We start from the raw sequence: 22,372 nt of genomic DNA, 5'->3' as shown, positions 1-22,372 counted from the left end.
TCGAGTAAGAAATTGCTACGGCTGAGGTCAGAGAGGTTTTTTTCCTGCTTTCTCCTCTAGGGTTTTGATGGTTTCCTATCTCACATTCAGGTCCTTCATCCATTTGGAGTTTATTTTTGTGAATGGTGTGAGAAAGTGGTCTAGTTTCATTCTTCTGTATGTTGCTGTCCAGTTCTCCCAGCACCACTTGTTACAGAGACTGTCTTTTTTCCACTGGATATTCTTTCCTGCTTTGTCAAAGATGAGTTGGCTGTACTTTCATGGGTCCAACTCTGGAGTCTCTATTCTGTTCCATTGGTCTGCCTGTCTGTTTTTGTGCCAATACCATGCTGTCTTGATGATTACAGCTTTGTAGTAGAAGCTAAAGTCTGGGATTGTGATGCCTCCCGCTTTGGTCTTCTTTTTCAATATTACTTTGGCTATTTGGGGTCTTTTATGTTTCCCTACAGATTTCAGGATTGCTTGTTCTAGCTTCGAGAAGAATGCTGGTGCAATTTTGATTGGGATTGCATTGAATGTGTAGATAGCTTTGGGTAGTATTGATATTTTAACAATATTTATTCTTCCAACCCATGAGCACGGAATGTTTTTCCATTTCTTTATATCTTCTTCAATTTCCTTCATAAGCTTTTTATAGTTTTCAACATACAGATCTTTTACATCTTTGGTTAGGTTTATTCCTAGGTATTTTATGATTCTTGGTGCAATTGTGAATGGGATCACTTTGTTTTATTTGTCTTTCTGTTGCTTCATTATCAGCGTATAAGAATGCAATTGATTTCTGTACTTTGATTTTGTATCCTGCGACTTTGCTGAATTCATGTATCCGTTCTAGCAGACTTTTGGCGGAGTCTATTGGGTTTTCCATGTATAATGTCACCTGCAAAAAGTGAAAGCTTGACTTCATCCTTGCCAACTTTGATGCCTTTGATTTCCTTTTGTTGTCTGATTGCTGATGCTAGAACTTCCAACACTATGTTAAACAACAGAGGTGAGAGTGGACATCCCTGTCGTGTTCCTGATCTCAGGGGGAGAGCTCAGAGAAGGATGATTAAGCCAAGCTACCTTTTGGCTCTTTCTTGAACTAGAAAGCAGATTCCCTCAGGAGAAGGAGGAGGAGGATGGCAAGGGAAGAGCAGAAAGGAGAAAAAGGCCAGGACGGTTCAGGAGGACAAGAAGTCAAAATGTTCACACAAAGTCTCCGGTGATTGAAGGGAAGACAGTTCCAGACCAGCCATCCAGAGGAGACAGAGGGAGGGAATCTGAAGGAAGGGGTGGTGGGAGCCCCATTTCCCCATTTCTGGGAGCCAGGAACCGGGCGAGAAAAAAACTGAAGCTAGAAGGGGAGGAGACTGGTCAATTTAAAAGGAGAGGGAAGGGTCGAAGAAAGGAGGACAAGGAATCTTGGATTTGGAAGACTTCAAGCTTCTCTTGAGGTACCAGCATGAACTGTCCATCTCAGGCCCCACAAACATTCCCAGATTCTCGTCCGAGCACCATTCTCATCTGGTTGAGGCAGAGGCTGGGAGACCACCTTCTGGGCACGGGTGTGCAGATGGTAACAGTTCCCATGGTGCCGCCATATGTATTATCTTGGGGCCTCCCACCCCATCCACCTGTGAGGTCAGCTGAACAGGCACTTGCTCCATTTGGCAGAGGCACGGTCTTGGCCCATCAAGATCCCACATTCAGAACTGGGACCTGGGTTTCAGACTCCGACCTCAGGGCTCTTCCTGCTGCCCTGTGCTGCCCCTGCCCCTGTCAGAGGTGGGAGAGGTGAGGGTGATGCCTCCTGGAATCATCAGAGAAAGCCTCTTTCCTCTCCTCCCACCAAGCCAAGTAGAGGCCACGCCTCTTCTCATGGCCGCATTCATTCAGAAAAGAAGTTGACGTAGAATAAGCGAATAAGAAAGCAGGAAACACTCTGCTTCTCAAGAGTAGACAGAAGAGGGAGCCAGAATGCTTGAATCTGCTCCACGGGCTGGAAAAGCCACACCTGTGGCCAACAACCTAGGTGACCTGGCAGGGGCTGGCCAGTGGACGCAGGGCTAGGAAAACAACAGAATCACAGACCCCAGGACGAGGGGGCAGAACGGGCTAGTGGGTTGGAAGCTAGTCTGGATAAGGTCCTGACTAAACAATTACATCTGAAATTGAATATGACAAACAGTCTGTTCGGTTACATGAAGCCCTGGCAATGAGCTAAGCCCTCTGCGGGTGCTGTTGCTCCATCACACCCCCCACCCCCTGCCCGGCACCTTCCCTTGGGGGCAATGATCCTCTCCACAAGACACTAACCCGCTAGAGACTACCACGGTGGTGCTGGAAAATTCTTGCCAGTCACGCTGGTCTTGAAACAAGCTGTCTTGGTAGGAAGCAGTCATCCTTCCTTCCTTAAGGGAAACTAGACGTGTGAAGTTAGAAATGACCCCCGGGGGTGATCTCTTGGCTCTTTCCAGCTGGAAGAGAAACCGGACTTGGCCCCACTTAATAGGTACACACAGACACACAAAAGGGAGATTAAGGGGGCCGTTTTGTTTTGAAATGTTAATTTCGACGGCCATGAGGTTGAACCATTTTTTTGTAAAACCGTGAACCAAGAGGAGCAAGCTAAAATGAGTCACAACTCCCAACACCCACCCAGAGAGGTTCAGCGACTTCGCCCAGATCTTAACGGTGAGCTAGACCTGAAAACAAAATCAGGGTTCACGACTGTCTGAAATTCTGTGTTCCGGAGGCAAGCCAGAGAGAGAAGGTTACTAGAAATACCCAGACATAACCATTCAACCAGTGGAGGAGACCGTACGTAATGATCTGGAATGCCTCTTCCAGCTCTGGGTCCTTATTGGTCCTCCAAGAAAGCAGAGATAGGACAGATGCTGATCTGGCTGACGCACCTACAGAATGACACTGCTTCCCAGGGCTGGTTCATGCAGACCCTTTGGCATTTTCGCTTTTTATTTCCTTAATATGATTGCTCTGTTTCCTTGCTGTCTGACAAAGGTCAATTTCTATGTGTCCTCTAATAAATGGGCTGCTTAATGCTGGAGCAGAAAAAAAAAAAAAAAAAAAAAAAAAAAAAAAGAGAGCAACAGGAAACCCTCAGTGCCATCTACACATAAAGTAAATCATTTACTATGGTTTCGTCTTTGAACTTCAGAATTTTTATCACATACACATGTACCATCATTAGCCTTCCCTGGCAGCATCTAGCCCTTTATGGAGTTACTGCCTCTCAAAAACGATCATGCTTTTCTGAACATGTTGTATTTTTGGCTGCAGCCTTGAATTACTGGGAATGCAATCGCTTTTTAATTGGAACCAACAACCAGTGCTGGCTTGGGTTCAGAGCTGAGCCTCTCTGCATCAAAAATGTCTGCTAGATCCTAGAGATCAGAGAGAGAGGGTGGCCAGGTCGTCCACCTTTGGGTTATGACATCCCCCCTCAGCCCCCCCCCATCCCCCACCCCCGCCCCTGCCCTCCGGGGAAACTCTGTTTATCTGTGGGGTCTCTGCTGGCTCAGGAAACAGAATTTCCATTCTCTGACCAGAAAGAGAAGTAGCTGCCATTCAGGGGGCCTGACAAATAGGAGTGGCTCATGCGGGAGCCTTCACCTTGCCCAGCTGATGTCTGCAGACGCGGGACTAAACCAGAAGCTCGGACGAAAGGAAACAAAAGAGTCACCAAGGAAAGTTTTAGTCTTCTCTGTCAATGTGCCAGGACAAAAATGTCCCTTTCTTCCCAAAGGGAAGCGTCTGCAGGAATGGGTCCTCTTGCCTTCTGGGAGGGGAATAATCAACATTCTGGAAAGGAAGCCACAGCTTCAGGTTCTCATTCTATCAAGCAATTATTTAGAATTTGCAGCTTATTAATACGAGAGCACATCTCATTGACACAGCAGGTTAGAAAGCTTACACTTAATCAGATATCAGCACAATGGCTTGCTAAACACAATCTCTTTTCCACACATTCTTTTGATTTAACTAATTTTAACTGAACGCACGAAGGGCATGAGCTGAAGGCGAGTCGTCCATACCGAAATGCGGGCAGGGGAATTATGCACGATATAAAGTGACTAATTCTGAGCGCCTCAAGGGCTATTTCCATATGCACAGCCCTTAGGATGGGGTATGTGTTGTACTAGACCTAGCCTCTGTGCGGTGTGGGATGAAAACCAACACAGAGAAAAATCCAAACAATTCAGCCAAATTCTCTCTTCTCCCACTCACACGAACTCAGGTCTGACCTCACTCTCTTAGTCAAGTTTGCAAACAGCAGATAAAGACTTCTACATTGGGGGGGATATTCCATTGGAACTTATAGACATTGTTGAGCCGGCTGAACGTTTTCAAAGAGTGTAAGAAACCCTACTTTGGTCTGAATGACACTGGTGGCTTCAATCGCTGATGTTTTACAGGTATGAGATTTGGCCCGCGTGTCCCAAATTGTGATTGGGGGGTGGCTGTGGGAACCGTCCAAACTCAGGTCCTGGGTTCCCCTTTGGGGACTCTCCCCTCAGCTAAGGCAGCCCCTCCATTGTCCCCACGCTTACTCCCTCTCTCTTCTTTGGACCACATCCCTCCAGCCAGAAATCCCAGGCCATGAGCTCCTTCACCGCTCCAGGGTTTTCCCTCTGCCAAGCCAGCAACACATCATGGCACCCTGGGTCATTCTACACCATGATCCTCCTCTTTCTCTGAATTCGTGTGGCCCTTTCACGGTAATATGGAGTTTCTCCCCTTTTCCCAAGAGTTTAATATATTAACACCAACGAGAGGAACTGCTGTTTGGATGCCTACATCTGCTCTAGGACCTGAGACGTGTTCTCTGTCACGTAGCGTGTGTTGGTCTTGTATCTCTGTCCTGAAAGCCCTGTGCGGGGGCCCAGCGAGGAAGACGAGGGGCAGAGCAATTCAGGGACGTGGAAGAATACGGGCAAGCAGCTTAAAAGCTACCGGGGGGGAAAGACAAGTCAACAGACGTGCGTCGGTCTACAATCTAACACTTTCACACCCACCATGAGCAAGGTGGGAAGTGTGGGCTGGACTGAACGATCGGTTACTTGTAAGTTCGAGGCCAGCTGGCACTTGAGCTGGGAATCTCGAAATCCAGTGCGTCCGACTGGGGTCCTCCGTGGGAGGGGCCTTGAAGGGCCCACCCACAGAGGACAGATTTCAACCTGACAGCAGTAGGGATACAGTACATGTTTCTCACAGGGGAACAGCAGGCCCGTCCCTGTTTTAGAAAGAGGAGGTTGCTGGAAAATCCCACATGGGTGGAAACAGGCACATGAGGGCAGGCAATGGGCACAGAAAGTAGGTATTGCCGGCAGCCAGCCTGAGGGTGCCCAGAGGGAACTCCTGGATGAACTGGATGTGGAACAGAGTATAGGGGTGGAGACACAGGATTCCTGACCCCCCAGCACCACACACAATTACGGCCACGAAAGCCGCCTACCCTTTGAGCAGTACTTGAGCAACATTCCTTGGGGTTCTGACAAGTACTGTTTCCGCTTATTATTTTTTTTAGCAGCTTTTATGGATTTTCTTGGTGTTCTCCTTTGACCAACGATGCTCTATTTGGGGCATCTTTAAACACTACATGTTTTAAAGCTTATTTATTTATTTGAGAGAGAGAGAGAGCACGTGCAAGCAGCGGAGGGGCAGAGAGACAGGGAGAGACAATCCTAAGCAGGTTTCACGCTGTCAGCATGGAGACTGACGTGGGGCTCGATCCCATGAACTGTGAGATCATGATCTGAGCTGAAACCAAGAGCCGGATGCTTAACTGACTGAGCCACCCAGGCGCCCAGAGAAGGCCAACACTTCTTCCCCCCCGTGCTCTTTTCATTTAATCCCGTGTTACCGATTTCTGGTTTGACGATATTGTGATCAGAGAGCCAGATCTGAAACATTTGTGCTTTTTAAGATCTACGACAATTTTGCAGGCTAGGATACGATCAATTTTTTTGTGACGGATTCACGGGCATTTGAAAAGAAGTTCCATTCTCCTTCTCGGAGGTACTCAAGTTCTAAAAATATTTACCTTTATAATTATGTGTGTTCATTTGCTCATTCGTCATGTAATTGATGAGTAAGTGTTTGTTAAATATGATTAAGTCTAACTAATTATACCTTTCATTTCAGCTATATAATTTCTTCCTGAAGGCTCTGGCTACTCACAAAGGGACATCTGTGTCGCCACTCCTCCTGCTTCAGGCCTGCTGGTACCTGACCACCCCTCAAATGCTCACTAACTCTGCATCCATAATATCCTTAGGCGAGCCCAGGCAGAAGATTCAGAACAAGCGAACCAATGTCAGCCATAGATATGGAATGGTAATGAAGGCCCTGGAGGCGAGGAGTTAGATAGGTGGCTTTGATCAGGAAGAATAAAGGATGTCCAAGAACTATATATACACAGTTGGGTCAAAAAATGAGATGGTGTTTGGTGTGGACCCAGGCAGGTAGTGTAAAAACACCAGGCAGAGTTTGGATCCCTTCTGCGGTTATAGCGGATGGGCTCAAATTATGGGGCTGTTCTTGGAGACTTCATTATTTTGATGCTGTATCTGTGTAGCTCTTTCCCTTTAATGTCGGATTTTACGAAGGTTATCGTGACAGCGATATTTCCCACTTGTCGACTCTCTCCGTGTGCCCGCCTTCGTGTCCTGGCCTCCCTACAGTGAGATGAATAAATCACTGTGATTCCAATGAGCGGTAGGTGCAAACAGCAGGCATCGCCCTGGGCCAAAGCATTTAGGAACACAATCGGCACAAGGGTCTCCAGTTTCCCTCTTCCCTGGTGCAGTGACCTGGAAGCCAGTTCCAGATCGTGCAACGATAGGATGACCACGTAACTTAATGCACTCACATGCACATTTCAGGGAGCAAAAGAGGCACTTGCCATAATCATGCCAGGACTACAGGATTTTCCCGGAGACGTGGTAGTGTGGGTGTCCTGGTTGGAAGCAGACTGGGTTCCTAAATGATCCCTTGAAGGCGACTTTCGTGGAGAGTGTCAAAGCTCTTGCTGGACTTTTTATGAGACAAAATTTTTAGGTATTAAAGCAACTCAAGATTCAGGGTGAAGGTGTTACCACCGCAGAGCTTATCCTGCCCTGACTAACACAGTTCTTTGGGAAGGATCAGTGTGGCTCCCAATGTGTTGACCATCAACAAGGACTGAAGGGCTTTTGTTTGCACTTGGTTGGCTCTGTTGAGAAAGCACTAGAGGAAGGGTGAAATTGAACAGATGGGAGGAGATTCTTCTCGCCCTCTTTTCCTTGGAGATGTTTCTTTCTCTTTTTCTTTGGGCACTCCTATTCTTCGTCGATTACACCTCTATGTCAGTCGTCTTTTCCCACAATCCTTCGGAAATCTTTCTTGTTTATCTATTTATCTTCTTCAGGGCCCTTTAAAATTTTTTTAGTGCACTCCCCAAAAATAGTTCATGGTCTCTTAGAGTCTTAATTCCATTTTCTTATGATGTACCACCCTATGATTAACAGATATAAATCCCCCCTCTACCTTGTTGAGAATGTGTAATAATTGATTTCTAACTTTTCCATTGGTCTCAAGTAAGAAATTATTCCGGTGCAACTGTATGCTCTAATGAGTTTATTCTTTTGTGTTACAAAATATTTCCAGGGCTTTCGATGTTTTTTGTTTTTTGTTTTTGTTTTGTTTTGGTTTTGTGTGTGTGCGCGTGTGTGTGTGTGTGCACTCACATACCTTCTTGAGTTCATGAACTGATGACAACACCCTTTTATTCCTCGGGCAGTACTGGAAGCATTTTTTTTTAAGTAGGTTTCATGCCCAGTGCAGACCCTAATGCGGGGCTTGCACTCACCACCCTGAGATCAAGACCTGAACTGAGATCAAGAGTCAGACACTGAACCAGCCAGGCACCCTGGTACCGGAAGCATTTTTCATAAGCTTGTCATCCTATCACAGTCTCGGTGACATCAGCTTGTATTTTAATAAGACATCCAAGTTGAGGAGTAGACCCATGGGTATGGGCCATTTATTTCTGACCACCAAGGAATTTTGTTGCTTTGCCTTCCCCCCACCTATTTCAAGTTCATCATACTCTCCATCAACACTGCTTGTGGTTTCTTGAGTGTATCAGTCTATTTCACCCTACCGTAGAGACCTGTGATCTAAGATTATAAATCAAGATGGGATTTGGGTGTGCATGCGCGCGCGCGCACGCGTGTGTGTGTGTGTGTGTGTGTGTGTGTGTGTGTGAATGAGGGTTACAACAGCTAAAGCTAATTGAAGTAAACTCAGCCAAGCCAAGGATCTCCTAAGAAATATTTACCAATCTTATGACCGTTTCCATAAAGGCGGGACAGGGGATCATGAGGGTGGGTGTCAGGCCAACTGAGAGATGAGACTCCATAAGCAGACCACCAGGACACCACAAGACTTCCTTCAGATACCGTACGAAAATAGACATGTATCACGACCGCCATGAGATGAGATCAGAGGCTATAAAAGATCAATGAAAAGAGGACATCCCCATGGGGGAAGGAGACGAGAGAAAGGACAATTTCACGGAAAGATAATATTGCTGAGAACTGTGGAGCCTCCTTTGCTCTCTTCATACCAAGCGCTTGGCCATCTGAGCGCACGGGCCACAAATGGTGACAGGTTTGGAATGGGATGAGTGACGTGTGAAGGACTGTGTACCATTAGTTGCAGCCCATAAACATTTAAATTGGGAAATGCTTCCAATGTGGTTTATACCAACGGGCCTCCCTTGGTCTTGGAATGTTTCCCTTAGGCGGAAGGGATTTCAACCTTCCTCGGCACGTGTCCTTTCCTTCTCCCGGAACACCATTACTCATGTGCGCCTTTCAAGGCGTCCTCAGAAGCGCCTCCAGATCCTCCAGCCTTGGAAGTCTCTCCCGTAATCCCAATGATTCCCGGCACAGCTGTATTCTCGTGCTCATCAGGCCCTGTTGTAACTACGGGCGTCTTCTTTTTCTTCCTTGAAAACAGGACCTATGCCTTCTTCATGTGTATATCCCCCAAACTCAGTGCTCTGCTCGAAACCTTAGTAGAACCTCTTCCGCTCTGTCAAGAGTGAAGAAATAAATGGGTAAGGGAATGAAGAAGAATGTTGGCACACGGGCGGTCGTCCTGAAGTTTACCCATACGGTGCCAAAGCAGGAAGTCAAGTCTGGGCGTGAAGACTGGGGAGAGCTTCCTAGGTATCCCTGATTCATGTCTTGCCAGTGTAGCTTCCGTGATTCATTCAGAAGGGAATTCTCCCAAGCATCCCTTTGCCTGTTGAGAAAACAAGCGGGTTTATCCACTCCATCCACGGCGAGATGTGATCTTGGGTTTTAAGCATAACTTCGAGAACGGGGAACAGGCTGTGCTCTTTGTCCCCACCCCGGTCCCGCTCTTCGCCACATAGGAAGAGTCAGCTTCTTCTCTGGGCAACACAAGAGGAGAAGACCCCGGCCAGTAGGATCTTGAAGCGTGAGATTCAAGGAACCAGGGAGGAGCCGGGTGGGTTTACCTACATACTCTCTTCCTCCGGCAGTAAAGACTAAAGGGGGCCGAAGGGGGAAGGGGGGGAAGCACGCCTTTGGGTTGAATCAGCCTGAGGAGTTTTGTGCAGAAGGGGAATTGAACTCGTTTGCCAGAAAGGCAACGGGCAGCATCAGGACCGCCGCATGAGAGCCACAGGCAGACGTCCTGCTGACGCGACAGTGCCATAGACCATAAGGCGATATTGCACAGTGGTTCATTAGGCCTTGGGGTCAGGCTTCCCGTGGCCAAGACCCGGCTCCCCCGTTTGCCAGCTCTGTGACTTCCCCTTCTGTGCAATGGTGATAACGATAACAGCTCGCCGGGCAGTTCTAGGAATGAAGTAAGGTCGCAAGAACTCAGCGATAAGGCCTGGTCAGCGCTCTACGATGCAGGCTGCTAAAAACACGACTTCCAGGGGGATCCGAGTGGTTCAGCAGTAGGACGGGTGCCAGGTGGCAAGCCACCTCGTCGTCAGAGGGTTTCAGGCACAGGCTGGCTGACACCCGGCCCGGTTCATGCTCCCATCACAGCAACCTTGAGGTCCCTCCCGACAAAACTTGACGGTGGATCCGGGAGCCCGCCAGTGACCTGGGGACACCTCCCCTCCAACGTGCCCGCAGCTGCTCTGGCCCCTTAACAGCTGCAGAGAAAGAGGCAGGAGCGGGCTGTAATCTGCGTGCAAGAACTATTTTGGAGAGAACGACACGTAGAGTCAATTATCATAATTCCATTCCTAATTTGAAATGCTCCAATTACTCTACGTTACCGTAACTTTTCAAAGTTGAAACACCCCAGAGGCAGCTTCTACCGCCTTCGACGAGCAAAGGAGGGTCAGTCTGTTTCGAGGTACGTCCTGGGGGCTTGGAGCTGCCTCCCCGGCAATGGGACCTTCAAACTGGAACCTAAAACCCTTTCTCAACATAGAGTGAGGATAAAAGAGCTAAAATTCCAACTCTGAGAAGACAGCAATATTTGCCAAAGAGAGAGAGAGAGAGAGAGAGAGAGAGAGAGAGAGAGAGCTTGAAATAGTGTTATTTCTCTGTGTAGATATATAGCTTGGGAGGAATATACTCTATGCATTTTTTTTTTTTTTTTTTTTTAAATCAGGGATGCTCGCAAAATTCCTTTCCTAAAGATCACGAGCTTGGGACAAGAGCGAGCTCAGTTGAGACAGGCCCCAGAGGGAAGTCAGGAGCCATAGTGATTTACTTGGCGGGTGGGAAAAGAAGCGGCCGGCCGAGGCCGGCCTTGCATGGGTCGGAGGGGAAGAATTCAGCGGCCTGGCCCCGCCCACTCCAAACCCACTATGCAGCCTCTGAGGCGGAGAGAGACAGAAGGCAGAGGAACCCGGAGAAGGTTGTATTAAGGATCTCACTGAACTCTGAGGCTGCTTCGCTAGCTTGCCTCTTGGACTCTTGGCTCCCTCCCTCCCTCCTGGGCTAACCTCTCAATTTTCCATTTTCTGCCCACTCCTTCCCTGCTACCTTGCCTCCCTCTGCTCCCTTCCCCGCCCCCCGGGGCCCCCCGGGCCCCCCCCCCCCCACGTTCCTGAAAACCCCTCTGATGGGCTTTTGAGGTCATGGTCCTCCACCCCCGGGTTGGCCCTGGCCCACTGCGGTAGAGGGCAGGGTCTCCGGACGCTGTTTATTGTGAATCTGAGTGTGCCTCGGTTTCCCAGCTACGTCAGGGTGCTGCCGGGCACGCTCAAACCACTCGGCCCCACGCGTGGCACGTGATCAGTGATTACTGTTAGCCTTTGCTGTTAGTGATTACTTGGCCCTTCCTGCCGGGCCCTCTGGCTCCCCATTTCGATTTCCAGGACCCTTCCTGCTGGGCCCTCTGGTTGCCCATTTCAGCCAGGTTTCCGGCTTCCCGGAAAAAAAAAACCGTTCTCCCTTGGTTGAGAGCAGTGTTTCTCAATTTTGTTTTTTATTACTGCCCTCCCAAGAAGGCTTCTTAGACATGTTTTGTTTTCAATTGCCTTCCTCTCCCATGCAATTTTAATACCACGGATACACTATATATCTGTTCACGTACGGTGGCCCTTTGGAGGGCTGTAAACCACTGTCATGTCGACGATTTTCACTCCTCAAGAACCTCTGCTTTTACCGCCCGGGGAGCATTTTACCCCATTGAGAAGGCATGGTCTAAATCAGTGCTTCTCCACCGAGGGCCAGCTCTGATCCCCGCCCCTCCCCGCCAGGGACACTCGGCGATACCTGAAGATGTTTTTGGTCATCACAACGTGGCGGTGGTGGTGGGCACCATGGGCATCTGGTGGGCAAAGGCTGGGAATGCTGCCACACATCGTACAACACCAGGACGCCCCCTCCCCCCACAACAAGGAATGGCTCAGCCCAAATCGTCACTAGTGTCTACGCGAGAAATTCTGCTCTAATGGATGACCCTAGGAGCTCGATCAGGCAGAAGAAATATCCTGGGTTTAAATTTCCACTGGCCGCCGAGCCCCAAATTCTGGCCACTCCTGCCCAAGCCCTTGTCCCCCAGAGACTCAAGGGTCCGACCGCCACAGTGTGGCCTTGACCCGTTAAATATAAGAAAGCAAAACCCCGGGGCGCCTGGGTGGCGCAGTCGGTTAAGCGTCCGACTTCAGCCAGGTCATGATCTCGCGGTCCGGGAGTTCGAGCCCCGCGTCAGGCTCTGGGCTGATGGCTCAGAGCCTGGAGCCTGTTTCCGATTCTGTGTCTCCCTCTCTCCCTGCCCCTCCCCCGTTCATGCTCTGTCTCTCTCTGTCCCAAAAATAAATAAACGTTGAAAAAAAAACATTTAAAGAAAGCAAAACCCCTATAGACATTTGGTCAGGGCTTTCCCGATGTGATCAGACCAGCCTGCCTCCTCTTAACTCTGTCTCTACTCAAGTCTGTTACAGACCATGTGGTTCTTCCTTCAGGGACTTCTCATTAACTCTAGACGAAGTCCCCAGTGAGCCAGGTGGCCTACGAGACCGTGTAAGACCTGGCCCCTTCCTGCCTTTCCAAACTCGTCTCTCTCAACCTGAGCCTTCTGCTCAGCCACGCAGGTTTTCCCCAGGGGCTGGAACCCAAAGATTCCATTTGTCTCTGGAGATGTTATCCGTCCTGCTCTTTGTCTGGATCACTCTTGGCTGCTCCCTGCTCTTCCCTTTCCCCTTCAGGTCATGCTTTCAATACCATTCCTGAGAGAGGACCTCCCCACCCACAAATGTCCCCAGCACACCACCTTACCCCCCGTCCTTTCTTATCCTGCTCAATTCTCTTCCTTCACATAAGTTACCCCAATGCATTACCATCTATTTGCGCATGCCTACTTACTTAACGCCTGATCCCCCAGCCAGACCATCAACTCTACAACGTGGGAGACCTCCCGATACCCCAGGCCAGCACACAGGAGACGCTTACTAAGTATTTGTTGACTGGCTGAACTATAGGCATTTCCACAGGATTCTGTTCACCTCTAACTGCGTGCGAAAACATTTCTAGAAAGTGGGTTGAGGCACCTCGCGTCTGCAGAGGTATCTCCTAGGACTTTCTGCCTTACATCTACTAAATTAAAAAAGAAGACGAAAGGCTCCAAACAAACCCCAAAGTCACCCTGGAAACAAAAAACCCCTCCCACCCACTGCAGACAAACGATAAACACAGCTGGTGTATCTTCACATGTGTGAGATCAACAGATACGTTCCGTGTTATCCATATCCCTGCTGACGGAGAAAAGCCAGTGGTCAACTGCAGGACGTCAAGGACCCACTTTGCCGTTGCTGAGGGCGTCAACCAATATCTGGCAGAGAGACCCGCCTCTTCTAGAACGTGGACTGTTCCTGCCTTCTGAATTAGAAAACTACATCCCCCTCAGAGTAAGAAATGAGCCCAGGGCGCTAATACAGCTGAGTGTAGGAGACCCACAGGCTCCACCTTGTCATGCGAGGCGATCATGCAGCAACGGGTGTCAGGGGGGGTGGTGCTGACAATGGGGACGCTATTCGGTCTCCTTGTTCCCCCACATTCTGCTTCCACGTGATGTACAGCAGTAAATCACATCTGGCCTTAGGGGCACGTCTGTCGTGGCCCATCACTAGGACTCCTCTGGGCCAGCAACCTTCTTCTCTGCAGACACAGGGCTTGCCACAGGATTTAGCTCGCTTTCTTGCACACAGGACCCCGAACATGTTTACTGGACAGAATTTAGTTCCTTCTCTGGTGGGGGACCAGACCATGGTTGCAAGGACCGAACGTGGCAGCACAGACATGCCATAAAGGAGATGGCAGAATCAAAAAGCGAAGGGAGGAAGGAGAGACGGTCCCTGCCCCTGCCCTTCAATGGGGCTGTCTAATCCACACAAGCTGCGGGGTGGAACCTTCTCTAATGTACAGGCTGTATTTTCCACAAATGCTACAACTGTCTATCCCATTCCACATGCACTTTTGGAACGTGACCTGGACATCCTGCCCATCAAGAAGCGGGATCTTGTCTTCTTGAGCCCCGGGCTTCCCCGAATGGAAACTACGATAGAAATGACACTACGTGATTTCGGTGGCAAGGTCATAAAAGGTGATACAACTTCCACCTGGCTCTTTAAAGATGCTCTTGGAACCCAGCACCGCGATGTCAAATGGCCCAAAGGAGCCCATCCAAGAGACCACCCGGTGTTCTACGTGACAGCCAAGCTCAGGTTTCAGGTGACAACCAATATCGGCTGCCAGACATGTTAGTGAACATTCCAGATGATTCCAACTCTCATCCTTTAAATCCTTCCAGCGGATGCCCCAACCATCCTGGAACAGAGACAAACTATCCCCACTGTATTATTAGTTTCCTTGGATTGCCGTAACAAAGACCTCAAACTGGTGGCTGAAAACAAAAGAAATACGTTGACTCATAGTTCTCTTCCGAATGAGGTCATTTCGCAGGTACTGGGAGTTAGGACTTCAACATATCTTTTGGTGGGGGCAGGGGGCACAATTCATACCCTGTGTGTCGCTGGATACTCTTCTGGATACCCAGAAGAGATAATAAAAAGACTGTTGTTATTTTAAGCCGTTTATTTTGGGGCTGTTGGTCATACACTTAGAACCTGAACATCAACCAATTCCCTCCAACCCATCTACCTCTTCTGTCTTCTGGTTCTCAAGAAATTGTGTGTCCCACTTTCCCCCCCGGGTGCAGATCTCTTCCCATCTCAACAGCTTTCCTAGAGTTTGTCATAGCTGCTGGGTCTCTTTAAGTAGGCTGAGCATCCTCAGAGCGCATCCCCACCCCTCAGAGCAAGCCTCAAAGCTGCCCCTGTGCCCTCTAACGCTGGCAGCCACCCTAATTTGTTCCAGACTCGCGGCATGCCACTAGGATGACTCTCCCTTGATAACTTCCCCCAAAAAAGAGCTCCGAATTTATCACATCCATTCCAAGCCCGAAGAACTGGCTGATTTTCTGGGTGAGGAAAAAAAAAGGACAACTTTGGGGGGAAAAAGAGAAGATGATAGCTCTTCCCTGAATGTGCACACTCCTCTCACCTCTTTTACATCAACAGGATGGACCTTTATCATTTCCTACCTGGGTGTCCTTGTGGGGGGGGAATGGAGTTGGAATGCACCTCAAAAGGTTTAGAAGAGTCTAAATGCAAATTTTGAAAAGTATGCGAGGTTTTAATTCTTTCTATTCCTGTCGCATAGAGGAAGCACGGAGTTGCATTTCTAAGCTTGAGTATTTTAAAATTTATGGAGTTGTCAAATGCACAATATATTTCCCATTTAGATTTTCAAAAGGAGAGAGAATTAATTACAAAATAGTCCAATGGGAAGCCATTTCATACTCTGTGAAGCAGACAGTGGCTACATGTGGCTGTCAGCTAGAAGTGCCCACGCATGGGCGAAGGGACGGACAGTGGCTGCAAAGTTGAGGGTCCCAGTTGGCAAATCCAGCCACCCTATTTCCACTTAGGCTTCTTTTCCCCAAACGAAGTCATTTAAATAAGAGCTTCCGCAATAATACAGGCCATTTGCATATGCAAAGTTTTCTTGCTGAGCCAGACTGGCGTGTAACACTTAGGATAACCGACCTTCTAGGAAAAATGGTTTCAATTAGGGAGAGCCCCCAGCACAAACCTTCCAGAGTCAGAGTATGATCAAGAGCGGTCAGAGAGGCTTTCACGCCTGAACCTGGACTCCTCAGTGGGGACAACAGCTCAGGGATGAGTTGCCTTCTCCTGAGGACCTTTAAGTGCAGCCAGCCCACCCAAGCACCATACTGCAGAATGCACGCGAAAGCCCGCCCAGGGCACCAGATCTCACCTGCCTCCGGCAGTCCTCCAGGATTTCTCTGTGCATCGCTTGCCCCGTCCATCATCTCTCTCTCTGGTCTTTCTGGAACTCCAGTTCTCTGGCTACAAACTCCAGCCCTGATTCCTGCTCACATCCCCTACCTCAACATTTTAGTGAGTATTCAGGCTCTCTTCCCACCGCCTACTTTCCTGGTCCTGGAAGCAGCTAGATTTTCAGGCCCAAACAGCCTTGGTCCCAAGCAACCGACAAAAGGATGCCCCCCCCCCCCCCCCTTGGCATCCTATCAAGGGAAAAAGGGATGAAACATGGGACATTTCCTAGACAAGCTCTTGTAGATGGATAATGTGGGTCTGCCCAACAGGCCCATCCACAGGGCAGCAAATCCCTACAAAGCCCCCCAAAATTCGACCACTTTCCTGCTGAAGCCTTGAAATGTAAGCATTTGCAATGGTGCTCTCTCAAGGCTGAAGCACATCACGGTGCCCTGGGTACATTTACAGACATCTCACCCAACTATGGGACCCAGAGCTGAACGGAGTGGCTCAGGACCCTAGGACCGGCCCTTGAGCCATGGCATTTAACGAGCCCACATGGTACAGGGAACAAATCAGTGACATCCTACGTCAAATGGGGACAGGTGGATTCCCACCCCTTTTTTTCTGCGGAAATAATTGAAAACGGCAACAAACACACCGGGCCAGGATGCCACTTTCCAGTTCCCTGCCCCGGAGACAACAGAGCTATAAATCACCCACATCACTGACGTCCCAACTGGAGAGGGTGGTGTAAATTCAGGTTCACATTTATAGAGAATCAAATTATTGCTTTATTCCCAGGGAGATGAATGAGAGTGACAGACTTTTCGGAGTTGTAAAAATAGATGGATGCTTCCTATAAAATAACTCACAGACGCCTACAATAATTTACAATAGATCTGGCAGCCTGGGAGCAGGCAAGTGGAATCTCCGGCAGAATACCGCACCATTTTCCAGTGGTAGAGTAAATGGTTTGGCTATTATGATAATACATTTCGGCACAGCAAATATATCTCCCCTTAATAGAAATACATTAGACACCATTTATAAAAATATCAACATCACGGTTCTGTTTCTCGAACTATAACTTAGACATAAATATAACACAATTTATGGATGAGGAAATCCAATTTCATGCTGTTTCAAACACATTTTTGTTTATTACATGACTACACTTCTCTATATATGAGATAGTGTATCACATGAAATAGATGTATGGGCATGGGATCTATTTGTGTGTCTACACAGGAATTATGGACATCATATCGACTACAAACGGAATGACTCTCTGATCTGTACTGTATACGGACGACATTCTGAGCACCTACTATGTGATGACATCGGGGTATAATCTGCAGCTTTCACGGCTACCCAGGGGGTGGATGGATGAGGCTCTGGATGAATAAATACACCAAGCAACAGGTGAGCAAAGCCACAAAGAGCTCCGAAGTCGGAGAGATCGGGGTAGAGTTCTGATTCCTCTATTCACGAGCTGTGAGATCTCAGACCAATTAGTTGGCTTCTGCCCATCCTCGTATCATCTGTAAAACGGAATCGATAATGGCTACTTCACAGATCTGTCATGAAGACTGACTAACCTGATGTTTATAAAGTGCCTAGCACAGTGTCTGGCCCAGTGTTACGCCAATCGACGGCAGGCGTGATTTTTAGGTGCTTCCCTCTCCTATGTAAATGCAATGACATTCGTGGACACCCATTCTCAAGTCCACTACCCCCTTGCTTATCTTCTCAGGCACCATGAATACAGATTAGCTATGGTGCAAACACGCACCACGCGATGAAGGTTACGGAGGAGGCCTGTGGGCTTTTCTCCCTGGTGTCCATTCTGTTCCCTCCCTCCACTCACTGATGACGGTCATGCTCTGTTCCCCCCTTTTAGAGCTCCGGGGGCCCTGTTTTTACCCCGGAACGGGCTATTTCTCCTCTCTGACATAGTTCTCGTACTTGAGGATTTAATTTAGCTTTGACAATCAAGAAGATGCTTTGGGGGGGGGGGGCTCAGTGTTCTTTTTATGCCTGGCAGTTCTTGAATTTTTTTCCCAACGCTCTAGCAATAATAATGATGATGATAACAGTGACAGACCCCCCCTTCTCATTGGATCCATAAGCTCAGACACAAGGAAGGTGGGCTGGGGCAGATTTACTAACAAAATGAATCCACGTGAAGCGGCTGTCCCGACTCGCAGCTCCTCTGGCAGTAAGCGTTGCCGGGCACCGGAACCAGAAAGCCCGAGAGGGTGCTGGAGAGAAATCAGCCCGAACACTGTGTTTGGTGCACGCTGCCGTGACTATACGCAGGACTGCCAAAATTTCGCAGGGGTGTTTAGAGCGCTTTTATTCTTAACCGTCAAAGCTTGGAAACGACCAAGATGTCTTTCTTGAACAAGTAAACTGTGGTACATCGAGACAATGGACTTCTGTTCAGCTCTGAAAATAAATTCCGACTCTACGATTCCAACTGCATGTACTGTATGTACAATTCCAACTATATGACATTCTGAAAAAGGCAAAACTATGCACACAGTAAAAAGATCAGTGGTTGCGAGGGACCGGGGGACAAGGGAATAAAGAGGCAGAGCACGGAAGATTCTTAGGGCAGCGAAAATACTCTGTATGATGCTGAATGATGGATACACGTCATTATACATTTGTCCAAACCCACGAAACGTACACGAAGAGAAAAGGATGATATAAACAGCAGATTTTGGGTAATAATGATGTATCAATGTAGGTTCGTCAAGGGTAACGGACGTACCACTCTGGTGAGGGATATCGAAATGGGAGAGGCTATGTATGTGTGGGGGCAGTGGGTATATGGAAAATCTCTGTACCTGTCTGTCAATTTGACTCTGAGCCTAAAGTTGCTGTAAACAAAATTTTCAAGCCAAAACTTTAGGTCAAATGACTCCAACCAACTGATTTGTCAAGGCTAAAAGAGAAAAGCAAGTGAACTTTACTGCCCATCGCCATACAGTGCTGACATCCTTTACCAAGAATGTGAAAACAAACCACAAAGAAGTTTTAAGTTTCACTCAGTTAACTAGATAGCTGGCATTCTTATTTTGAAACCATTATTTATACAGTTGTAGAACCATGCAAATAAGAAATTACATGAACTGGAACCAAGTCTTTCAGTAAAAGAGAAGTATAAAAGCAAAGAAGCAAAAACCCTGTAATCATAAACTTGAATTAGAAATAGGAGCATGAGGGGCGCCTGCATGGCTCAGCCAGTTGAACATTTGACCGTGGGTTTTGGCTCAGGTCACGGTCTCGCTGTTTCATGAGTTCAAGCCCCGCATCAGGCTCTGCGCCGGCAGCCCTTTTGGGCTCTCTTTCTCCCTCTCTCCCTCTGCCCCTCCCCAACTTGCATTATCTCTATGTCTCTCAAAATAAATAAATAAACAAAAATTCTTAATATTAGTACAAACTCATGATCTACATTTCTCAGTCTATAAAACTCAACATTGTCTAGCTTTGCTCATTGAAAAGGCAACACAGTGATACTCCAACAGCAATGGGCACCCTGACTAATAGGTTGGATACCAAAGTCTTACTATTTCCCATCGGAAGGAAATAGGGCTTCTTGTAGAAATGGCTGATTCCAGGTCAGGGATGAGAAATATACAAAATGAGACCAAAACTGAGAAAGCTCTGCAAAGTGGGTGTTCAAATCTCTTGCTAATTTTCCCTCACGATTTTTAAGATTTGTCATATAGAATCTGGGTAAAATTCCTTTCTCAGATACACACACTGAATATTTTCCCCAGTGTGTGGCTTTGTTTACGCATTTTTAATGGTATGCTTTGATTAGCTGACGTTTTAAATTTTGATTAAGTCTCATTAGTCACTTAAAAAATTGTTAGTGTCTTGGGGCGCCTGGGTGGCGCAGTCGGTTAAGCGTCCGACTTCAGCCAGGTCACGATCTTGCGGTCTGTGAGTTCGAGCCCCACGTCGGGCTCTGGGCTGATGGCTCAGAGCCTGGAGCCTGTTTCCGATTCTGTGTCTCCCTCTCTCTCTGCTCCTCCCCCATTCATGCTCTGTCTCTCTCTGTCCCAAAAATAAATAAACGTTGAAAAAAAAATTGTTAGTGTCTTTTTGTGTCCAGTCCAAAATAGTATTGCCTACCTCAATATATTCTCTTAGGTTTTCTCCAGGGGTTTTACAGCTCATAGACCTAAATGTAAAAGCTGGAACCATAAAGCTTCTAGAAGAAACAGAGCAGAAAGTGGATAGACAAATTACAGATTGGAGAAAAATATTCAGAGTACGTATATACGAAGTTAGTATCCACTACACATATAATGAACCTCTACAAGTAAACAATAAAATAACACAACGTTTGGGGCGCCTGGGTGGCGCAGTCGGTTAAGCGTCCCACTTCAGCCAGGTCACGATCTCGTGGTCCGTGGGTTCGAGCCCCGCGTAGGGCTCTGGGCGGATGGCTCAGAGCCTGGAGCCTGTTTCCGATTCTGTGTCTCCCTCTCTCTCTGCCCCTCCCCCGTTCATGCTGTGTCTCTCTCTGTCCCAAAGATAAATAAACGTTGAAAAAAAATTTTTTTAAATAACACAATGTTTTAAAAATGGGCAAAAGAAGATACACAAATTACCCAGAAGCACAAGAAAAGCTGCTCAGTGTCATCAGCCATGAAGGAAATGTAAATTAAAAACACACTGAGGTACGGCTTCAAACCTACTAGATTTGTTAAAATAAACACTGACAACACCAAATACTGATACAGATGTGACACCCCCAAAACTCTCATACAGGGCTGGTGGGAGTGGTAAATGACACTTTGGAGACCTGTTTGGTGGTTTCTTAAAAAGTTAAATATACATCTTCCCTATATTCTAGCTATTCAATTCCTAGGTATCTCCCCAAGACAAACCAGAACATCTGTCCAAAAATGACTTTCTCATGAATAATCATAACAGATGCAAATTGGAAACCAACCCACTATTCCTCAGAAAATAGGAGGGAAATGAATGAAGAAATTTATCATATATTCACACAGTAGATACCTCTCGGCAATAAGAATGAAGGAGTTGCTGACAAATAAAACGGCGAGGAGGAATGTTAAAAACTTTACTCGCGTTGAAAGAGTATGTAAGTATGTAAGTATGAGTATGAAAGTATGTAAGTATGAGTATGAAAGTATGTAAGATACGATCCCCTTTATGTGAAGTTCTCAAGACACAAACAAGTCGCAGAAATCAGAAAATGGTTGCCTGGAAGATGCGGCGTAGGGTAGCGGTGGGAAATGATAGGAAAGGGGCAAAGGGAGCCTTTTTCAGGCAATGGGAATGTTCGATATCAGGTTTTGGGAGGTGATTATAGGGAGGTATACAACTGTAACATCTATCACACTGCAGACTAAAAGTCTGTGTGTTTTGGGGTCACTTGGGTGGCTCAGTTGGTTAAGCTTCCAACTTGGGCTCAGGCCATGATCTCATGGTTCATAGGTTCGAGCCCCCGTGTCGGGTTCTGTGCTGACAGCTCGGAGCCTGGAGCCTGCTTGGGATTCTGTGTCTCCCTCTCTCTCTGCCCCTCCCCGCTCACACTCTGTCTGTCTCTCTCTCTCAAAAATAAATAAATATTTTTAAAAATTTGTGTATTTTATTGTATTAATACCTCAACAAAAACATATATATAATGGGGAAACAAATCAATAATGACTGTAATGGATTTAGACACATTATGTATATGTATATATATATGAGTCCATAATATTACTGGGGGAAAAAGACCCCACTGGTCATCTTTGGGGGTTGCTATGGCACCAATTCATTATTCTACAAAATGTTTAAATAAAAGGAACGAATTAAGCATTTACCCTGCCCTTCCTATTTGAACTGTATTTCTGAGTATCCAAATAGTTGATGAGGGAAGGTTCCTTTTAAATAGAATTACAGCTTATAAATGCAGAATTAATGCAGAATTTACAAATCACCATTTTGTAGGCCTTAATGAAATAATGGATCTAGGCAATGATCATTACTGGCTACTAAAACCTTTAGGTGAAAGGCTGATGAGGAACTTTTATAATGGATGAATTAGGTTGACAATACACAAAGCCACTGCTGAAACTCAACATCACAAAATGGGATAAAAACTTGATAAAGTTTAACTTATAAATTAGGCACAGTGAGAGATTAACAGGAAGAACTACTAATAACTTTAATAATTATAATATACTGTAATAAAAGTTATGTGAATGTGGTCTCTCTCAAAATATCTGATCGTATGGCACTCACCCTTCTTTCTTGCGAAGATGTGAGATGATAAGATGCCTACGTGATGAGATGAAGTGAGCTGACCGATGTAGGCACTGTGACATAGCGTTCGGCTACTACTGACCTCCTGATGACGATAAGTCAGGAGGGTTACCTGTTCCTGGACCACAGTTGACCATGAATAACGGAATCCACAGAAAGCGAAACCCCAGTTAAGGGGGGACTACCGCACAGCTTAGAGAAAATGGTGATCAGAAGGAACAC

General features: G+C 47.2%; 1 protein-coding gene across 1 annotated transcript in view; it reads right to left on the bottom strand.

The window, feature by feature from the left end:
* GALNT17 (polypeptide N-acetylgalactosaminyltransferase 17) overlaps positions 1 to 22,372 on the bottom strand; it is a 445,375-nt gene that overhangs the window by 78,685 nt on the left and 344,318 nt on the right. The window lies entirely within an intron of this gene.

Source organism: Herpailurus yagouaroundi, unplaced genomic scaffold (assembly GCF_014898765.1).
Source record: "Herpailurus yagouaroundi ecotype Mexico unplaced genomic scaffold, PumYag 216, whole genome shotgun sequence".
Classification (NCBI taxonomy): domain Eukaryota; kingdom Metazoa; phylum Chordata; class Mammalia; order Carnivora; family Felidae; genus Herpailurus; species Herpailurus yagouaroundi.
The sequence above is the reverse complement of the archived record's forward strand: the minus strand, read 5'-3'. Positions and strand labels throughout refer to the sequence as shown.